The sequence below is a fragment of the Gossypium hirsutum genome, chromosome A06 (genome assembly GCF_007990345.1).
Source record: "Gossypium hirsutum isolate 1008001.06 chromosome A06, Gossypium_hirsutum_v2.1, whole genome shotgun sequence".
Classification (NCBI taxonomy): Eukaryota; Viridiplantae; Streptophyta; class Magnoliopsida; order Malvales; family Malvaceae; genus Gossypium; species Gossypium hirsutum.
Window position 1 is genome coordinate 37,674,136 of NC_053429.1, and position 19,594 is coordinate 37,693,729.

Here is a 19,594-nt window from a genome sequence, read left to right on the forward strand (position 1 = left end):
AAGGGTGTCACGACATACCCCTAAAGACATCACAAGAGGAGTATACTGACTCCTATGTTGTGACGTAGGTCCTTTTGTGTCGTGACATCGACTCTGGACAAGAATTAACATGATTCAAGGGGCATTTTGGTCTGCACAATCAAACTTAAAGCTTGAAAATGTCAGCTAACCTAGGGTTAAGGACGACGACCACCTAGGATCTATAAATAGCCTCAATTTTTGCATACTAGGGACATCAATTCCTTAGCTTAGAATTTCTCTCTTAAGTTTAGTTTAGTTTTTCTCTTTTCCTTATGGTTTAGTTTACTTTTATTTTGTCTTTATTTTATTTCGAGAGATCTGGTTTGTGAAAGCGACCAGACGCTGTCGATTTGTTTTTGTTCTTAATACAAATAAGGCTTTTTTCTAAATCTTATATTTTCAATTTGCTCATTATGTTCATCTTTTATATCAATTTTATATTATTTACGAAAACCATGAGGAACTAATCCTTTTACGGGGGATTAGCAAGTAAAGGTATGATGAATTGACTGTTTTGTAGGGTTACTTAATGGATCAACTATTTGAGAAAGGAAGAATATGAAACAACCCCTATGCTTGATGACCTTAGGCAGTTGTCAAGGTGGGACTTAACCTGAAATTGGTATGGCTCATCTGTAAATGCCTTAACACCTAGCCAGTCTAGACTGTGAGGTCAGAAGCTAAATTGTCCTTACTGACTTGCTATTTTAGTAGAATATCAGAAGATCTTGCTGGGATAACAACTAGTTGATTGATGAGGAACACAAAAAAATAGTTAATAAAGATTATCGAAGTGAGCTAATCCGCCATAACCAGATTTGATCAATTCTACTTTTTCGAATTCCTAATATTATTTATCTTTCTTATTATTTTCTTTAGTAGAAAACCTCAAAAACCACTTTTACTTATGTTTCATAATATAATCTAAATAGACTACTAATTAGATCTTGTTGTGCTTAGGTTAAAATTGGCCTAGTGCTAAGCCTCGCTTAGGTACGATCCTTGAAATACTTTCCAAGGTGTTTTGTTGTAACCAAACTATATTACAACCTGACTCGTATACTTGTGGATACCATCTCAATTCCCTATATCCTGTAAGTAGTATTCACACTCTAGACGTTAGTAACTCTAGAGGCAGTCAAACGGTAAGCATCAAATAGTTTCAAACACAAAAATAGTTTGACACATCATATTGTCCCCTATTCTCCCCGTTAGTAACCCTTTCCCACTCATCACCTTATTTCTCATTCTCTCACCGTCCTTATTTCTCCACATAGGAAGTCACAACATAATATAATAATTATGATTAGCTCACGAGTCTTTATGCACTAATGAATGAGCTTTTCTACTTTTGTGACTTTGTCACATTTTTTTTCCTTTTTCAATACATCTCCCTCAGAAATGCTTTTACTTCTTAAATATTTTTTCTACTTGTTTTGATTTTCTTTTTGAAATTTTCTTTTGTTGCACATATTGGCTAACCTATAATCACTATATCATACTGATCCTTCTTATTTCACTATTTTTAGAAAATATGCCATCATTTATCTACTTAACCTTCAATACGTATAGCCAGACGTCTATAACCTTGCAGTTTAGGACCAAAGAAAAAGGGAAAGTACAAATTGATATTTTGGCTCGGTTTTTGTATAAAGGTTCATCAAGAAGTGTTTTCTGGCTCAAAAATAAGTACTAAAGATAAATAATAGGGTTAGCATTTTGGCTCTAGGTGTATACCAAATAATGCCTTAGGTCATCCTTGGGTATCTTAATATTCACAACTTTAGTCAACAATTTATCATTCATACTAGCATGCTCATTTCCTTATATTCTTTATATCATTTGGTATATTCAATTACTTAATACCTATTTACAGTGCAATATATAGAACTTAAAAGTTTAATAATATAAAAATTAAAATCACCTAACCTCATGCCAAATTTACCATGAATACACTCAACCTATGTATATGCTCCTAACTAATCACTTGTATTTCTACAAGTTCAAGCACACAATTAACAAGAAAAAACATAAAAACTTAATGATAAACCTTAATTTATACATATTTTTACCCATGCGTAGCACATTTTTGGATGATTTATCCCTAGATTTGGTGAATTCGATGCTCTTAATCCTTTAATTTTATGTTTTATACTTAGATGAGCATAAGAGAATAAAAAGAGCGAGAAACGGGTCAAAAACGGAGAAAATGGGCCACCGTGGGAAATCAACATGGCCTGGACTTCCTCACATGGGTAGACCACACGCCCGTGTCTATTTAGCAGAATCGAGCACGACTTACATGGGTAGACCACACGCTCGTGTCTATTTAACAGCCTTGAACACAGATTGGAGAAATCACACACGAGCGTGTCCCTGTCGTGCCCAAAGTTAGTTCTATTCGGAAAAGGCCACTCTTGAGGGCTTTTAGGCATTCTAAAGCCTATTTAAACACACTAGAGGAGGATGAGAGGACACACAGAGAGAAAGAAGCAAGGAATTACTCAAAGGAAGCCGATTGATCCATCTCAAAAGCCGGATTCACCTTCAAGACTGAAGATCTCCCTTCAATTCCCTTCAAGAGTTATTGGGTTTTCTTTATGTTTTGCTATCATTATTCTTTTGAGATGTTTTCTTTCATAAATATGAACTAAACCCCCTAAATACCTAAGGGGAATGAAACCTAAAACGGATCTTGTTATTATTATCTGAATTATATGATAAATATTTGATTCGTTCTTAATTATGTGTTCTTAATTATTACTTTGATATTCCAGGATATTAATTCAAGTTTTGATATGCTTATTCAGAGGAGCAAAAGTCCCTGTCTAAGAGTAGATTTAACATAATTAAACAGAGTTGATTGCACGCCTAGACATAGGGTGACATAATTTTGCCAGATTAGGGTGAAACCTAATAAAAGAATCCATAGATCGAGTTAATGCAACACTAGGGGTTTTAATTAGAAAGAGATTTCAATTAATCAACCTAGGGTTAGACATTGTTAGTCTCGAGAGAGATAATAATATAAATTAGGGATTTCTATGGATCAAATCAAATGGATAAATCGTCTAATTCAGAGTCAATAACAAGTGAAGTCTAGGTGGATTTTTCCCTTGGGTTGTGTCCAAATCATTCAGTTTTCCCAAAAGTTATTCCCCAATTTACGTTCTGTGCATTCTTAGTTTAGTAATTAGTTTCGATAAAACAAACCCCTTTATTTTTAGGCTAGATAATAAAAAGAAAGTTAATACTAGTACTTTTAGTTCCTTTGGGTTCGACATCCCGTTCTTGCCATAAGCTATACTACTGTTCGATAAGGTGCGCTTGCCTTTGTCGTGATAATAGTTAGTTTTGAATAATGGACATTCATAAATTATAAAACTTATCACAATTTTTTCACATCAAGTTTTTGGCACCGTTGCCGGGGAATTAAGATAGTAGGAACACTCGATTTTTATTACTTTAGCCATTTTACTTTTATTGCAATTTAAATTTTTATTTGTTTCCTAATTTTTCGTTTATTTGCTTCTGGCAGGTTTTTATAGTGTATGACTAGAAGAAACCCGTCTGGACCATTACTTTTTGACAGTGAGATCTATCGCACAACTCGTAGAAACCGAAAAGAAATAAGGCGAAGCCTAAGATACACAGAGGAAGAGCAAGCGGACGACATTCACACCACAACCGAGGAGATGGCTAAAAATCAGGAAAATCTGCTTCCTCCTGCGATTGCTGCTGATCAAGTAAATCAGAATCCTGCTTCGCGCACTATGTATGATTATGCTAAACCTATTTTAATAGGAACTGAGTCAAGTATAGTTAGACCTACTATTGCTGCAAATAATTTTGAACTGAAACCTAACACAATTTAAATGATACAACAGTTTGTTCAGTTTGATGGTTTGCAGGATGAGGATCCAAACAATCACTTGGCGAATTTTCTGGAGTTTTGCAACACTTTAAAATGAATGGCATTTCTGATGATGCCATTCGCCTTCAGTTGTTTCCCTTTTCATTGAGGAATAAAGCTAAACAGTGGTTGAACTCGTTACCACAAGGGTCAATCACTACTTTGGAATAAATAACTAAAAATTGTTTACTTAAATATTTTTCGTCGGCTAAAACGGCTAAGTTGAGGAATGATATCTCTTCTTTTGTGTAGATGGATCTAGAAACACTCTATGATGCATGGGAGAGATACAAGGATCTATTGAGAAGGTGCCCTCACCATGGGTTACCACTATGGTTGCAGGTTCAAACGTTTTACAATGGTGTAAACCCCTAAACAAGGCAACTTATGGACGAATCTTCTGGTGGGACTATCAATAATAAAACACTTGAAGTGGCTTATGAATTTATGGAAGAGATGTCACTAAATAACTATCAGTGGCAAGTCATGAGAACAAAGCCGACAAAAGCAGCCGGTGTTTTCAACATCGATGTGGTTACTATGCTATTTAACCAAGTAGAACTCTTAAATAAAAAGATTAACGATTTATGTGGTTCTGCTCAGGTTCATCCAGTGATGAGGTGTGATTCAAATGGAGGAGGAGCATACACAGAATATCAACCCTTAAACCCCAGCATCGAAGAGGAACAAGTCCAATATATGGGTAACAATAACTCTAGACCTCAAAATAACCCATATAGTAACACATATAATGCAAGTTGGAGGAACCATTCCATCTTCTCGTGGGGTGGTCAAGGGAATCAAAGGCCACAACATCCTTCGGGTTTTCAACAACCACCTTAGCAACAGGAAAAGAAGCCGAACCTTGAGGAGATGCTAACAAAGTTTATCTCGGTGTCAGAAACTCACTTTTAGAACATCGAAACAGCATTTAAGAATCAACAAGCATCGATCTAAGGGCTCGAAACTCATATAGGACAGCTTACCAAACTAATTTGTAAACGACCACAAGGTAGCTTGCCAAGTAATACTGAATCTAACCCAAGGGAACAACTCAACCCGATTACCACTTAAGGCGAGGAAGGGATAGTTGAACCTAAACCAGAACCAAGGCAAGGAATGGTGGTAAGTAAAGGTAAACGTGAGGTAGTCTATAGTGAGCAACAACCGGTAAGTAAAGAGTACAAACCACGGGTGCCATACCCTAATGCGACAAGGAAAGACCGCACAGATGAACAATTCGATAAATTCCTTAAACTATCAAAGAAATTGCATATTAACTTCATGTTTATCGAAGCTCTTTCGTAGATGCCAAACACAGTAAAATTTTTAAAGGAACTTTTTGAAAATAAGAAAAAGTTGGATGAGGCGTCGCATGTGGAGTTAAATGCAGTTTGCTTAGCCATACTACAGAATAAGCTGGCCAAAAAATTAAAAGATCTAGGGAGTTTTACGATAGCTTGTTTAATTGGTAGCTTAGATGTTAGTAATGCTTTTGCTAATTTAGGGGCTAGCATCAATGTCATGCCTTACAAAATGTTTAAACAACTAGGTCTTAGGAAACCCAAACAAACGAGGATGAACATACAGTTAGCAGACAAAACAATCAGATTTTCTAGGGTTATTATTGAAGATGTACTCGTTAAAATTGACAAATTCATATTCCCAGTTGATTTTGTTGTTCTAGACATAGAAAAGGATAGTGACGTGCCTTTAATTTTAGGAAGGCCCTTTTTACCAACTACTAGAACTATAATTGATGTTGGTATAGGTGAACTCACACTTCATGTGGGTGAGGAAACAATCACTCATCAAGCTCGTAATTCAAGTAACACATCAAATATCGAGGATGATTGTATAAATCGTACTACTAATACTGATCATGTGGTGAAATCTTCTTTGCAGAAAATGCGTTCAAAGAACACACCTGAGCCATGTTCGAGTAATAAAAAAGGACCTATTTATGAAGAACGAAGGCTACAGGTCGAGGAACTAGATGAATGGCGGACACAGAAACTGAGATCACACGGTAAACCAAAACCACGCCATGACGAGCTCAATATTTCACCAAATCAACTTAAGGTTGGAGACAAAGCACTATTAGATGCAGCAGACCCTTGGGTTGCCACCTCTGAACCTAATGGAGAAATCCCTCTTACGGTACTTAGCATTTTCCCATACGGCACAGTCGAGGTAATTCATCCCAAATTCGGTACGTTCAAGGTAAATAATACTCGTCTTAAACCTTATTTTGATAAAATTGATAGCAGGGATGAGGAGTGTAAACTCCTCGCACCACCATGACTACGCAACAGAGAGGTAAGTCGAGCTTAGACTATAAATAAGCGCTTCTCGGGAGGTAACCCGAGCACTAACGATGTTAACTTCTTTAAATTTTAGTTTTTAACATTTAATTCACTAACTGAGTCACTAAACATAGGTTTTCCAGAACCACATGGCTAGGCACACGGGAGTGCCTTAGGCCGTGCCCATACCATAGAAGGCAACACGGCCGTGTGAAAACAGGGTAAAATTTTTCCCTAACACGGGAGTCGATAAGTTGCCATGGCCGAGCGACATGGCTGTGGGTGAATCCATCAAAACAACAAGGGTATGCGACACGCCCGTGTCTAGAGGCCATGGTTGAAACTGAAAAATTAACACGGGCGTGCAATACGCCCGTGCCCATCACCTGTGCTCGAGACTGTGAAATTTACATGGACGTGTGCATCCATACACGGGCGTAGGAGAAGCGAATGAAGCAAGACACGGCTGTGTGCACCAACACAGGCGTGGGCTGAATTTTAGACGTGCCCAAATTTGAAAATCACAAAACAAACGGGCTAAAATAAGGGCACACGGTCGTGTGCCCCAATATCTATACAAACACCTCACTATTCATCATCCCCTTCCCTAAAAACCCTACCCTAGCCACCGCAACCTCTTCACATGCCCTCACCCCCATGCCCATGGCCGGTCGACAGCAGTCCTCGGACGACTATGTGACACCCCTAATTTGACCCTAGTCGGAAAGTGGTTTCGGGACCACGAAATCGAGTCATAAAAATAATTAACAATCATATTCGATTCTTATTATATGTGAATATGAATGTGTGGAAGTTTCATACTTTAATTTTATCATTTGTATGCGAAATTATTAAATAGGACTTATGTGAGAAAATTTAGAAATGTGTTAGGCAAATGTTGAAGTAACTTATTAATGCATGTTACAAAAATGCTTGGACTTGCATGTCAAATAACCCCTTTTGCTAGTAGTGGCCGGCCAAGATGATGGACTCATATTAAAATATGTATTAATTTTAGTTAAAAGGTTTTATACTTTAAATAAAAATAAGGAAATTTGGTGATGAAAAAAAAAGTTCTCTCTTTGTTCAACTTGGCCGAATAGAAGAAAGAAAGGAGGGGAGGAATTTCGGTCACTTGAATCTTTAGGGAGGTTAGTATATTGTGTTAAATTTGTGAAATGTTTACTTGTTTTAGGTAAATTATCGTGGTTCTTGCTTAGCCCATGCTAAAATTTTCAATAATGATGGGTGAATGGAGCATTCGGTTATGGTTATAAAGGAAGGAATTTTGATTGTTTTATTTGAATTTTCATGATGAATGTGTTGAGGAAAGAAATTGGTCTTTCTAAAAACATGAATGGTTAATGCTTATACTAGTAATAGCCGAAATAAAGATGCTAGATGTCATGAATAAATGTTGTTTATATGTTTTGAATTGAGTAAAATTTGATGTTTAATCACTTAAGGATTCGGCATTGTTTAAGATAATTTATTAAAATGTGAAATTTGAATATTATGAGTATTGGGATGTAAGTATATGTGTGTGCTCGGTCATAGGAGTTTGCTATGAAATTTTGTTTGGTTGAGTGAAGAATGGCCGAATGAACTATAGGCTAGGGTGGATAAATTTTTGTACATAAGTAGTGGGTGTTAAGGTTAGTAGGTTAGCTTAATTCTTGTATTAGAAATCTATTTGAGAAATTAGATAGGCTTTGAATGGTTGAAGTAATGAAATTAGAAACTCATGAACTTGATTTAAATACTTTAAATTTATGGTAGTTAAATGGAATAGAAAGGATCTATTCGGCCATGGAGGTTAAACACATTGTTAAATTGTTGAATATATGCTTTGGTTGTTAATGAATATTCGGTCTTGGTATGAATCTCATTAATAACATTTAGTTATTAGATTTGGTATAAAATACTTATTGAAATGGTGGAATTGGATGACTTACTTATGGATTTTAGTTATGAGAGTCTTTTGTAAGTAGAGCTAGAGGGTTTAAAGGGTGGTGTTTTAAAATAAACATGTATATGGGCCCTATGTATGTACCTTGTAATTTTATTGTAAACTTTTGGTTTAACTTGTATCATATTAATTACTAAAATACTAGCTTGTGTGGAAAATTTTGTGTATGTTTTTATGTGCCGAATGTGAGTTAAAAAAAAATGGAGCTCACTATGTGTATTATGGTCAACCTTTGATAACTAATATGTCTTGATTCGTAAATTGAGTTAAAAGATTATATATGTTCGATCTAGCCTAAGCTAGGCTTGACTTGTAACATAGTAATGATTGACTGAACGTATATGTGTGAGATAGTGAGGATAATTGTATTTCTTGCTTTGATTAAGTGAAGTATATGAAGTTGATATACTTAATTTACTCAATTAAGCTTAAGAGCACATAGGGACAACTTCAGATAAGGTGGAAGCTAAAGTGACGAAATAGCCGACCCGTAACTACTCAGAAAGATACTAGGTAAGTTCTTAAGTATTTGAGTTTGATTCCTTTGTAAGTTTTAAGTTTTAAAACGGGATGAATATGAATTATGTATATACGTTAAGGTCAATGACTTTTCTAAATGACGGCATATATGATATTATGTTTTAAATATGTGAATGAGAACTTTACAGAGTAAATTGTATAAATCTGCTAGGGACAGCAACAGTAGCGTGTTTTGGAAAAATTACCATAAATTGTGGGAGTTGAGTTAAAGGCTGAATAAATTATGTAATTAAATCTTGATGCGTCTAGTTTCGTATAAAAGAAATCGTGTAAGTAAAGGGGTTGCCGATAATGAGATTTTTAAAGTTGTGTGAGACAGAGTCAGAATAGCTCCGAAATCCCCTGTTCAGTATTTGGAAAATCATTATAAATCGTACAAAAATGATTATAAGATAAAATTATATGCTTAGACTCCTTAATGAGTATAGTTTCAAAAAAAAAATAAACAAAAACATATTTTGAATTCTGTACAATGAGAAATTAAATTCTTAGTGAAGAGTAGTCAGAGTAGTCAAGCAGTAAAATAGGGGAAACTTTAAGAAAAATCTGGTATTGATTGGCCAAACCAAAAATTCTGAAAATTTTGTGGATAGAGGATATACGAGTCTATTTTCATGGAAAATTACTGGCACATAATTTGGAATTTCGTAGCCCCAGTTACAAATAATTTAACGACTGTTGCTCAGGAAAACAACTTGTAGAGAATTTGTGGTTTTGTTGTAAACATGGATAAAACTTGTTTTAGTTGCTCATAAGCTATTGATTAAACACATATGTGAATTCTAAATTGTGATATTATAAAATGATATATGAGTGTTAGATGGATCTTTGATATTAAAATTTTTGAAATTGTAAGTTTATAAGTATTCGAATATGAAATGATAGTATGGCTTGAAATTGAATTATTCATCGGAAAATGATAGATGTAGATTCAGCCAAGACAAAGCGTATACATGAAATATATGTGGTATGTGAAGTATATTTGGATAATTTTGATGTGAATACATGAAAATTTATATTTTGATTTAGGATTTTATGTGATGAATGTGAACATGCATATATGAGATAAGGCCGAATGGCCAATGTGATGAATGTGAGCATGCATATATGTGATAAGGCCGAATGGCCAATGTGATGAATGTGAAAATGCATATGTGTGATAAGGCCGAATGGCCAATGTGATGAATGTGAACATGCGAATGTGTGATAAGGCCGAATGGCCAATGTGATGAATGTGAACATGCATATATGTGATAAGGTCGAATGGCCAATGTGATGAATGTGAACATGCATATATGTGATAAGGTCGAATGGCCAATGTGATGAATGTGAACATGCATATATGAGATAAGGCGAATGGCCAATGTGATGAATGTGAACATGCATATGTGTGATAAGGCCGAATGGCCAATGTGATGAATGTGAACATGCATATGTGTGATAAGGCGAATGGCCAATGTGATGAATGTGAACATGCATATATGTGATAAGGCCGAATGACCAATGTGATGAATGTGAACATGCATATATGTGATAAGGCCGAATGGCCAATGTAATGAATGTGAACATGCATATATGTGATAAGGCAGAATGGCCAATGTGATGAACGTGGAAGTGTATATATGTGGTAAAGTCGAATGGCTAATGCGAAATGTGTATGAGATGGATATGGGGTGTGACAGCCCAAAGTTGACCCTAGTCGGGAAGTGGTTTCGGGACCGCTAAACCGAGTCACCGAAATGTTTGAATGTGATACTTATTGTGTAGAATATGTAATTATGAATGTGTGAAAATTTCAAGCTTCAATTTGGTTGATTTCATGTGAATTTAGTCAATAGGACTTATGTGAGAAAATTCTAAAATGTGATAGGTCAATGTGTGAGGACCTATTAGTGCATGTGGACAAAGGGGGGGACTTGCATGTCAAATTTCCCCCCCTAATGAGTAGTGGCCGGCCATGACAAAGAAGGATGGGCAAAACATGTCATGAAACATGTTTTGTTAGTGGAAGAATAAAATAAGGAGTATGGGTAATAAAGAAATGGAAAACAAAAGAAAAAAAAATGTGTGTGTAGTGTTTGTCCCCCCATTGCCGTGAGCTAAAGAAGAGAAAGGGGGGAATTTTGTTCATCTTTTTCTTATCTTCATGCTTGCCAAAAACTAGAAAGAAAAACAAAGAAAAATTTTCTCATCCTTTGGTTCATCCTTGGCCAAAAATTTTAAGGAGGAAAGAAGAAGAAAGGTGAAGAGATTCGGCCATGCATGTAGCTAGGCTAAGGTATGTTTGATGATGTTCCATGAGAGGCATGCATGTTTTAGTTGTTAGCTTGAGTTCTACCTAACCCATGGTCTAAATCTTGCTATGTGATGGAAATGGCACTTGACCATGGATGAATCATTCTTGGTTGATGTTTGATGTTGTGGTGATGAGGCATGAGGATGAGTTAAGATTCGGCCAAGGTGGAGGTTGTGTTAATGCCATTGCATGCAAAATATGAAGCTTGTTAATGATGCATGTGATGATGGCTTGATGATTCTTGAACCTCCTTTTTAGCATTTTTTTTGTGTGAGCACATATGTGCATTGGTTGCTAAATGGAGAAGAATCGGCTAGCAAGATGTGTGCTAAGGCCGAATGTAACTTTGCATGTTAATGAGCAATGCATGTGTTAAATTGATGAAAAGGGGGAGGATGCTTTACTAGTGTGTATATGTGTGTATTAAGTGTTGAAATCGACCCCAAAAATGGACATGCATATTCGGCCAAGGGCAAAGAAATTAGCTAATATGTTGTGTTGATGCATGATTTTTGCATGAATGAGACTTTAATGTCTAATGTATAAATATGGGCTAAGTGCCTTGTGTTCATCTTTTGATGCCTAAATGATGAAATCAATTTATTTGTTTGATTAAGCTCAAGAGCAAAGGGGAAATAAAACCGATAAAGGGAAGGAAAAAGTGGTTGAATAGCTAGCGGAATCGTTCGACAACACCCGAGGTAAGTTCTTGAGTAAGAGAGCTTAAATTTCGATGTGATTAAATCATGCTCTATGTGTGGCTATTAAGCCGAATGTGCAAGGACAATATGTGCCTTGTGTTTGAGTTTCGTAAACGAAAATGAAATATGAATGTACCATGAATTATTGTTAGATGTGCATGATTAATTGAATGCTGTCCGGGCTAAGTCCCGAAGGCTTTGTGCTAAGCGAATATATCCGGACTAAGATCCGAAGGCCTTTGTGCGAGATACTAAATCCGGGTTAAGTCCCGAGGGCATTCGTGCGAGTTATTAAAGCCGGGTTAAGTCCCGAAGGCATTCGTGCGAGTTGTTAAATCCGGGTTACGTCCCGAAGGCATGGTGTGAGTTACTAAAACCGGGCTATGTCCCGAAGGCATTTGAACGAGGAGCTATACCCGGTTAAATCCCGAAGGTACGTGATTTGGTAATGAATGAGCTTGCTGTAAAATTCCAGTGAATACTCGAAAAACATCCCAATATGGGGATATGTTACGTATGTGTTGAATTAAATCGAGCCCTTACAAATAAATGTTCGCTCAGTTAATAAACGAGCTATCGGCCTTCGGCTAAGTTAGTCTATTGTGTATGTGCATAAAGGTTGTTAATGTTGTGAAGCAAGTTTAATATCGATAAATTGCGTATTATGAAATATTCCGTTTAGCTAAATGTGTGATATTCTTTGTTTATGCTGGAATTCCTTGCTCAAACTTACTAAGCATAAATTGCTTACTCGTTACATTGCTCCTCTGTTTTTTAGATTTTTGGTTCTCCAGCTATCGGACTCGGGATCTTGAAGTCGAAGTCGCCCACACTATCAAAGGCTCTTTTGGGTACTATTTTGGTTGAATTTTGTTATGGCATGTATAGGACTACCCATTGTTGTCTTTCGAGTACTTTATGAAATGTATAAGTGTACAGCCATGCGAAAATGGCTTGTAGAAGTGGAGTATGGCATTAGACCATTCGTATTTATGAATGTATAGATGGTTTCATGATGTAACTATGTTGGAATGGAAGTGTTGAGCAAATGATCAGCCACTAGAATGGCTAAGTATGATCATATGTGGGCTTATGTATGACAAGGCCCTAGTTGGTCCATGAAACCCCAAATTAGGTAAGGTTCACTTTGAAAACAGAAGCTGATAGCAGCAGTGGTGTGGATTGGAAAAATCACAAGAATTCGTAGGAGTGGAATTAAATAGTGAATAAATTATGTAATCGAACCTTGATGAATCTACTTTCATATGGAAGTAACGAAACAATTATAGGAACAGTACAGAAAGAGATATTCGGGTTCTTGTGGAATAGGGCCAGAACAGTTTCTGGATTCACTGTTCCGCCTTTGGAAATTCACTATAAATTGACCAGAGATAATTAGGGGTCATACCATATATGTATGGATTCCTCTCTGAGTCTAGTTTCCATAGAAACAAACGGTATTAGTATTGAAGCTCTGTGCAGAGAGATATCCCAGTCGTAATGGAAAAAGGTCAGTGTAGTCGACCCCTGTAACATGGGAGACTTTGACTAATAAACTGTACTAATTGGCCCGACCAAGAATTCTAGAAAAAAATACATAGGTGGGGACATGAGTCTAGTTTCAGGGAAAAATCACAAAACTAATTTTCGAGTTGTGAAACTCAAGATATGATTTTTGAGGCGACTAGTACTCAGACTGGGCAGTGTCTGGAAAAATTTTCAAAGTTTGTTAACATCTCGTGTCCGACTCCGGTGTCGGTCTCGGGTTCGGGGTGTTACATTTTATTGGTATCAGAGCTACGGTTTAGTCGATTCTAGGACTACCGTAATGTTTTGGGTCTAGCTATACATGCCATTTTATGTGATTACTTGATAGTGTGGTGATTTCTGACAATCGTAAATGTGTTTATTTATAGTAATGGATCCCGATCGTGACCGAGAAGTAGCTGATGATCTTGAGAGTGTAGCGCCTGCTCCCGCACAAGGGACAGTGCCGGCGGACTCTCAACCTAATGCTAGTAATCAGAATGATGAAGCTAGACAAGCATTCTATAGCGTGATGAATGATTGGTTTAACCAATACATTCGAACTAATATGGCTGTTCCACAACCTCCATTCCCGACAAATACTACCCCCGCACCTACAATACCACCGGTAACGGACCAAATAAGGTCAAATAAGCCCCCAGTTGACAGAATCCGAAAACATGGGGCTACTGAATTTAAGGCTATGGATAGCGATGATGCCGAGCAAGCTGAATTTTGGCTGGACAACACTATCCGGGTACTCGATGAGCTATCTTGTACACCCGATGAATGCCTAAAGTGTGCTATCTCCTTGCTACGTGATTCTGCCTACTATTGGTGGAGTACTCTGACTTCTATTGTGCCCCGAGAGCAAGTAACTTGGGAGTTTTTCCAAACTGAGTTTCGGAAAAAGTATATCAGTCAGAGATTTGTTGATCAAAAATGGAAGGAATTTCTTGAGCTTAAGCAAGGCTCCATGTCGGTTACTGATTACGAGCGAAAATTTGTTAGACTTAGCAAATACGCTCGGGAATGTGTTTCGTCCGAAGCTATTATGTGTAAACGCTTCGAGGATGGGCTGAATGAAGATATAAAATGTTCGTTGGCGTTCTTGAAATACAAGAGTTCGTGGTACTTGTTGAACGAGCTTGTAAAGCCGAAGAGCTTAGAAAGGAAAAGCAAAGAGTTGATGAGGGAACTGGAGAGTTTCGTAAAAGATCCTCGAGGAGGTCTCTTCAACAGACATCGAAGAGATTTCGAGATGATACGGGCCAGTTTAGAGGCACTTCGGGCCTTTTTGGACGAGATCGTGATCGACCCCCTGTGGGTACACGAGGCACTTCGGTCGCCAGTGTTGGGAATGAACGTCGAGACAGGACGAAATGCCGATATTGCGGTAAATGGCATTCGGGGAGTTGTAGATTTCCTGACCGCTCCTGTTACAAATGCGGATCAGTGGACCACTTCATTAAAGATTGCCCAAGGTTGTCGGGGCAGAATGCAAATCAGAGTGGGAGACCGGGTGCTACCACTGCTCGAGGTAGACCATCTGGAAATATGGGCAATGCTGGTGGGGGTCAGAGAGGATCTAGAGATGATATAACCAGATCCGAAGCTCGTGCGCCTGCTAGAGCTTATGCTATACGTGCCCGCGAGGATGCTTCTTCGCCTGATGTTATTACCGGTACATTCACCCTCTTTGATACTAATGTAATTGCTTTGATTGACCCCGGTTCTACTCATTCTTACATATGTGAAACCTTAGCATCCAGTAAGACTTTACCTATTGAGTCTACTGAGTTCGTAATTCGGGTGTCAAATCCCTTGGGTCGTCACGTGCTTGTCGACAAAGTGTGTAAGAAATGTCCCCTGGAAATTTGAGGTTCCTGTTTTCCAGCGGACTTGATGCTTTTGCCGTTTGATGAATTTGATGTTATCCTTGGGTTGGATTGGTTGACCGCGCATGATGCGATTGTGAATTGCAAGAGCAAGACTATTGATTTGAGGTGCGCAAATAACGAAGTAGTCCGAATTGAGTTGCGGACTTGGAGGGGATGCCAGCTGTAATATCAGCAATGTTGGCACAGAAATATGTAAGAAAAGGGTGCGAAGCATACCTTGCATATGTGCTTGATGACAAGGAATTAGAAAAGAAACCCGAATCTGTGCCGGTGGTTTGTGAATACCCGGATGTTTTTCCGGAAGAATTACCGGGTTTACCACCTATTCGGGAGGTAGAGTTTGGTATTGAGCTTGTACCTGGGACTACGCCGATTTCGATAGCTCCGTATCGTATGGCACCAACTGAGTTAAAGGAGTTGAAAGCTCAGTTGCAAGAACTGACGGATAGAGGTTTCGCTCGACCAAGTTCCTCACCTTGGGGTGCACCAGTATTGTTCGTGAAAAAGAAGGACGGAACCATGAGGTTGTGCATTGACTATCGTCAGCTGAATAAAATGACGATAAAGAACAAATATCCGTTGCCGCGCATCGATGATTTGTTCGACCAACTGAAGGGAGCCTCAGTGTTCTCAAAAATAGATTTGAGATCGGGCTATTATCAGTTGCGAATTCGAGATCCAGATATTCCCAAAACTGCCTTCAGAACGAGATATGGTCACTATGAATTCTTAGTGATGCCGTTTGGGCTCACTAATGCCCCTGCGGTATTTATGGATTTGATGAATCGGATCTTCAGACCGTATTTGGATCAGTTCGTAGTTGTGTTCATTGATGACATTTTGGTCTATTCAAGAGATGAGACCGAACATGCTGAGCATCTGAGGCTAGTGCTGCAAATTTTGCGGGATAAGCAGTTATATGCTAAGTTCAGTAAGTGTGAGTTCTGGTTAAGAGAGGTTAGCTTCTTGGGTCATGTGGTATCCGCGTCGGGTATTCGAGTTGACCCGAACAAAATTTCAGCCATACTTGACTGGAAACCTCCGAGAAATATTACTGAAGTTCGGAGCTTTTTGGGGCTCGCCGGTTATTACCGACGATTTGTGAAAGGTTTCTCGATGATAGCCACACCAATGACAAGCTACTTCAAAAGGATGTTAAGTTCGAGTGGACGGAGAAATGTCAGAAAAGTTTCAACCAACTGAAAACTCATTTGACTGAAGCTCCAATTTTGGTGCAACCCGAATCAGGTAAAGAGTTTGTCATTTATAGTGACGCATCCCTACTTGGGTTGGGTTGCGTATTGATGCAAGAAGGTCGAGTCGTGGCCTATGCGTCGAGACAATTGAAGCCTCACGAGAGGAATTATCCGACCCATGATCTCGAACTACTGCCATCGTGTTTGCTTTAAAAATATGGCGACATTATCTGTTTGGTGAGAAGTGCCATGTATTTTCGGATCACAAAAGTCTCAAATATTTGATGACTCAACGAGACTTGAATCTGCGACAAAGACGTTGGCTTGAGTTGTTGAAAGATTACGAGCTTGTCATTGATTACCACCCGGGAAAGGCTAACTGGTTGCGGACGCCTTAAGCCGGAAGTCATTGTTTGCTTTACGAGCGATGAACATGCATTTGTCTGTTCTACCAGACAGTGTGTTAGTAGCTGAATTAAAAGCTAAACCATTATTGACTCACCAAATTCGTGAAGCTCAGAAAGTCGATGATGAATTGGTTGCAAAACGGGCTAAGTGTTTTCCGAACGAGGAATCGGAGTTTCAAATTGATGATGATGATTGTTTGAGGTTCAGAAATCGTTTGTGTGTTCCAAGGAATTCGGAACTCATTTCGATGATTCTGAACGAAGCCCATTGTAGCCGAATGTCAATTCACCCGGGGAGTACGAAAATGTACAACGATTTGAAACGTCAATTTTGGTGGCATGGTATGAAACGGGACATCTCTGACTTTGTTTCGAGATGTTTAATATGTCAACAAGTGAAAGCGGAACATCAAGTGCCTTCAGGATTACTCCAGCCGATCATGATACCCGAGTGGAAATGGGATCGAGTCACAATGGACTTTGTGTCCGGACTGCCTTTGTCAGCAAGTAAGAAGGATGCGATATGGGTTATTGTTGATAGACTGACTAAGTCGGCTCATTTCATCCCCGTACGTACGGATTTTTCATTGGATAAACTAGCTGAGTTGTACGTTTATCAAATTGTGAGATTACACGGGGTACCTGTTTCTATCGTGTCGGATAGAGATCCGAGATTCACCTCACGATTTTGGAAGAAATTGCAAGAAGCTCTGGGTACCAAGCTGCATTTTAGCACTGCTTTCCACCCCCAACCGATGGTCAATCCGAGAGGATAATTCAGATACTTGAGGATATGTTGAGATGTTGATCCTCGAGTTCAGTAGTTCATGGGAACGGTATTTACCTTTGATTGAATTCGCTTACAACAATAGTTTTCAATCAAGTATTAAGATGGCACCTTACGAGGCTTTGTACGGTCGTAAATGCCGTACACCATTGTTTTGGACCGAGCTCGGCGAAAGCAAAATTTTCGGAGTTGATTTGATTAGAGATGCTGAACAGAAAGTAAAGGTAATCCGTGAAAGTCTGAAGGTAGCCACGGATCGTCAGAAATCGTACGCAGATTTGAAACGAAAAGACATCGAGTATCAGGTGGGAGACAAAGTGTTCCTTAAGGTTTCACCTTGGAAAAAGATACTCAGGTTCGGCCGTAAGGGCAAGTTGAGCCCAAGATTCATTGGGCCGTACGAAATCTCCGAACGAGTTGGTCCGGTTGCGTATAGATTGATTTTGCCCCGGAGCTTGAAAAGATTCATGACGTCTTTCATGTTTCGATGCTTCGACGCTATCGATCTGATCCATCGCACATAATTAGCCCATCAGAGGTTGAAATTCAAGTCGACATGAGCTATGAAGAAGAACCGATGCGTATCCTAGCTCGTGAAGTGAAGCAGTTGCGAAACAAAAGAGTTCCGCTAGTAAAGGTGTTATGGCTCAAACACGGGATCGAGGAAGCAACTTGGGAGACCGAGAGCTCGATGAAAGAACGATACCCAAACCTATTTACCGGTAAGATTTTCGGGACAAAATTTCTTAAGTGGGGGAGAGTTGTGACAGCCCAAAGTTGACCCTAGTCGGGAAGTGGTTTCGGACCGCTAAACCGAGTCACCGAAATGTTTGAATGTGATACTTATTGTGTAGAATATGTAATTATGAATGTGTGAAAATTTCAAGCTTCAATTTGGTTGATTTCATGTGAATTTAGTCAATAGGACTTATGTGAGAAAATTCTAAAATGTGATAGGTCAATGTGTGAGGACCTATTAGTGCATGTGGACAAAGGGGGGGACTTGCATGTCAAATTTCCCCCCTAATGAGTAGTGGCCGGCCATGACAAAGAAGGATGGGCAAAACATGTCATGAAACATGTTTTGTTAGTGGAAGAATAAAATAAGGAGTATGGGTAATAAAGAAATGGAAAACAAAAGAAAAAAAAATGTGTGTGTAGTGTTTGTCCCCCCATTGCCGTGAGCTAAAGAAGAGAAAGGGGGGAATTTTGTTCATCTTTTTCTTATCTTCATGCTTGCCAAAAACTAGAAAGAAAAACAAAGAAAAATTTTCTCATCCTTTGGTTCATCCTTGGCCAAAAATTTTAAGGAGGAAAGAAGAAGAAAGGTGAAGAGATTCGGCCATGCATGTAGCTAGGCTAAGGTATGTTTGATGATGTTCCATGAGAGGCATGCATGTTTTAGTTGTTAGCTTGAGTTCTACCTAACCCATGGTCTAAATCTTGCTATGTGATGGAAATGGCACTTGACCATGGATGAATCATTCTTGGTTGATGTTTGATGTTGTGGTGATGAGGCATGAGGATGAGTTAAGATTCGGCCAAGGTGGAGGTTGTGTTAATGCCATTGCATGCAAAATATGAAGCTTGTTAATGATGCATGTGATGATGGCTTGATGATTCTTGAACCTCCTTTTTAGCATTTTTTTTGTGTGAGCACATATGTGCATTGGTTGCTAAATGGAGAAGAATCGACTAGCAAGATGTGTGCTAAGGCCGAATGTAACTTTGCATGTTAATGAGCAATGCATGTGTTAAATTGATGAAAAGGGGGAGGATGCTTTACTAGTGTGTATATGTGTGTATTAAGTGTTGAAATCGACCCCAAAAATGGACATGCATATTCGGCCAAGGGAAAGAAATTAGCTAATATGTTGTGTTGATGCATGATTTTTGCATGAATGAGACTTTAATGTCTAATGTATAAATATGGGCTAAGTGCCTTGTGTTCATCTTTTGATGCCTAAATGATGAAATCAATTTATTTGTTTGATTAAGCTCAAGAGCAAAGGGGAAATAAACCGATAAAG

The 19,594-nt window shown here is 38.4% G+C and overlaps 1 non-coding gene across 1 annotated transcript; it reads right to left on the minus strand.

The window, feature by feature from the left end:
• Positions 1-4,153: 4,153 nt before the first annotated feature.
• LOC121231358 (small nucleolar RNA R71) lies at positions 4,154-4,260 on the minus strand. The gene has a single exon (XR_005929418.1). It is a non-coding gene; the product is annotated as a small nucleolar RNA R71 (small nucleolar RNA).
• Between the last annotated feature and the right edge of the window lie 15,334 nt (positions 4,261-19,594).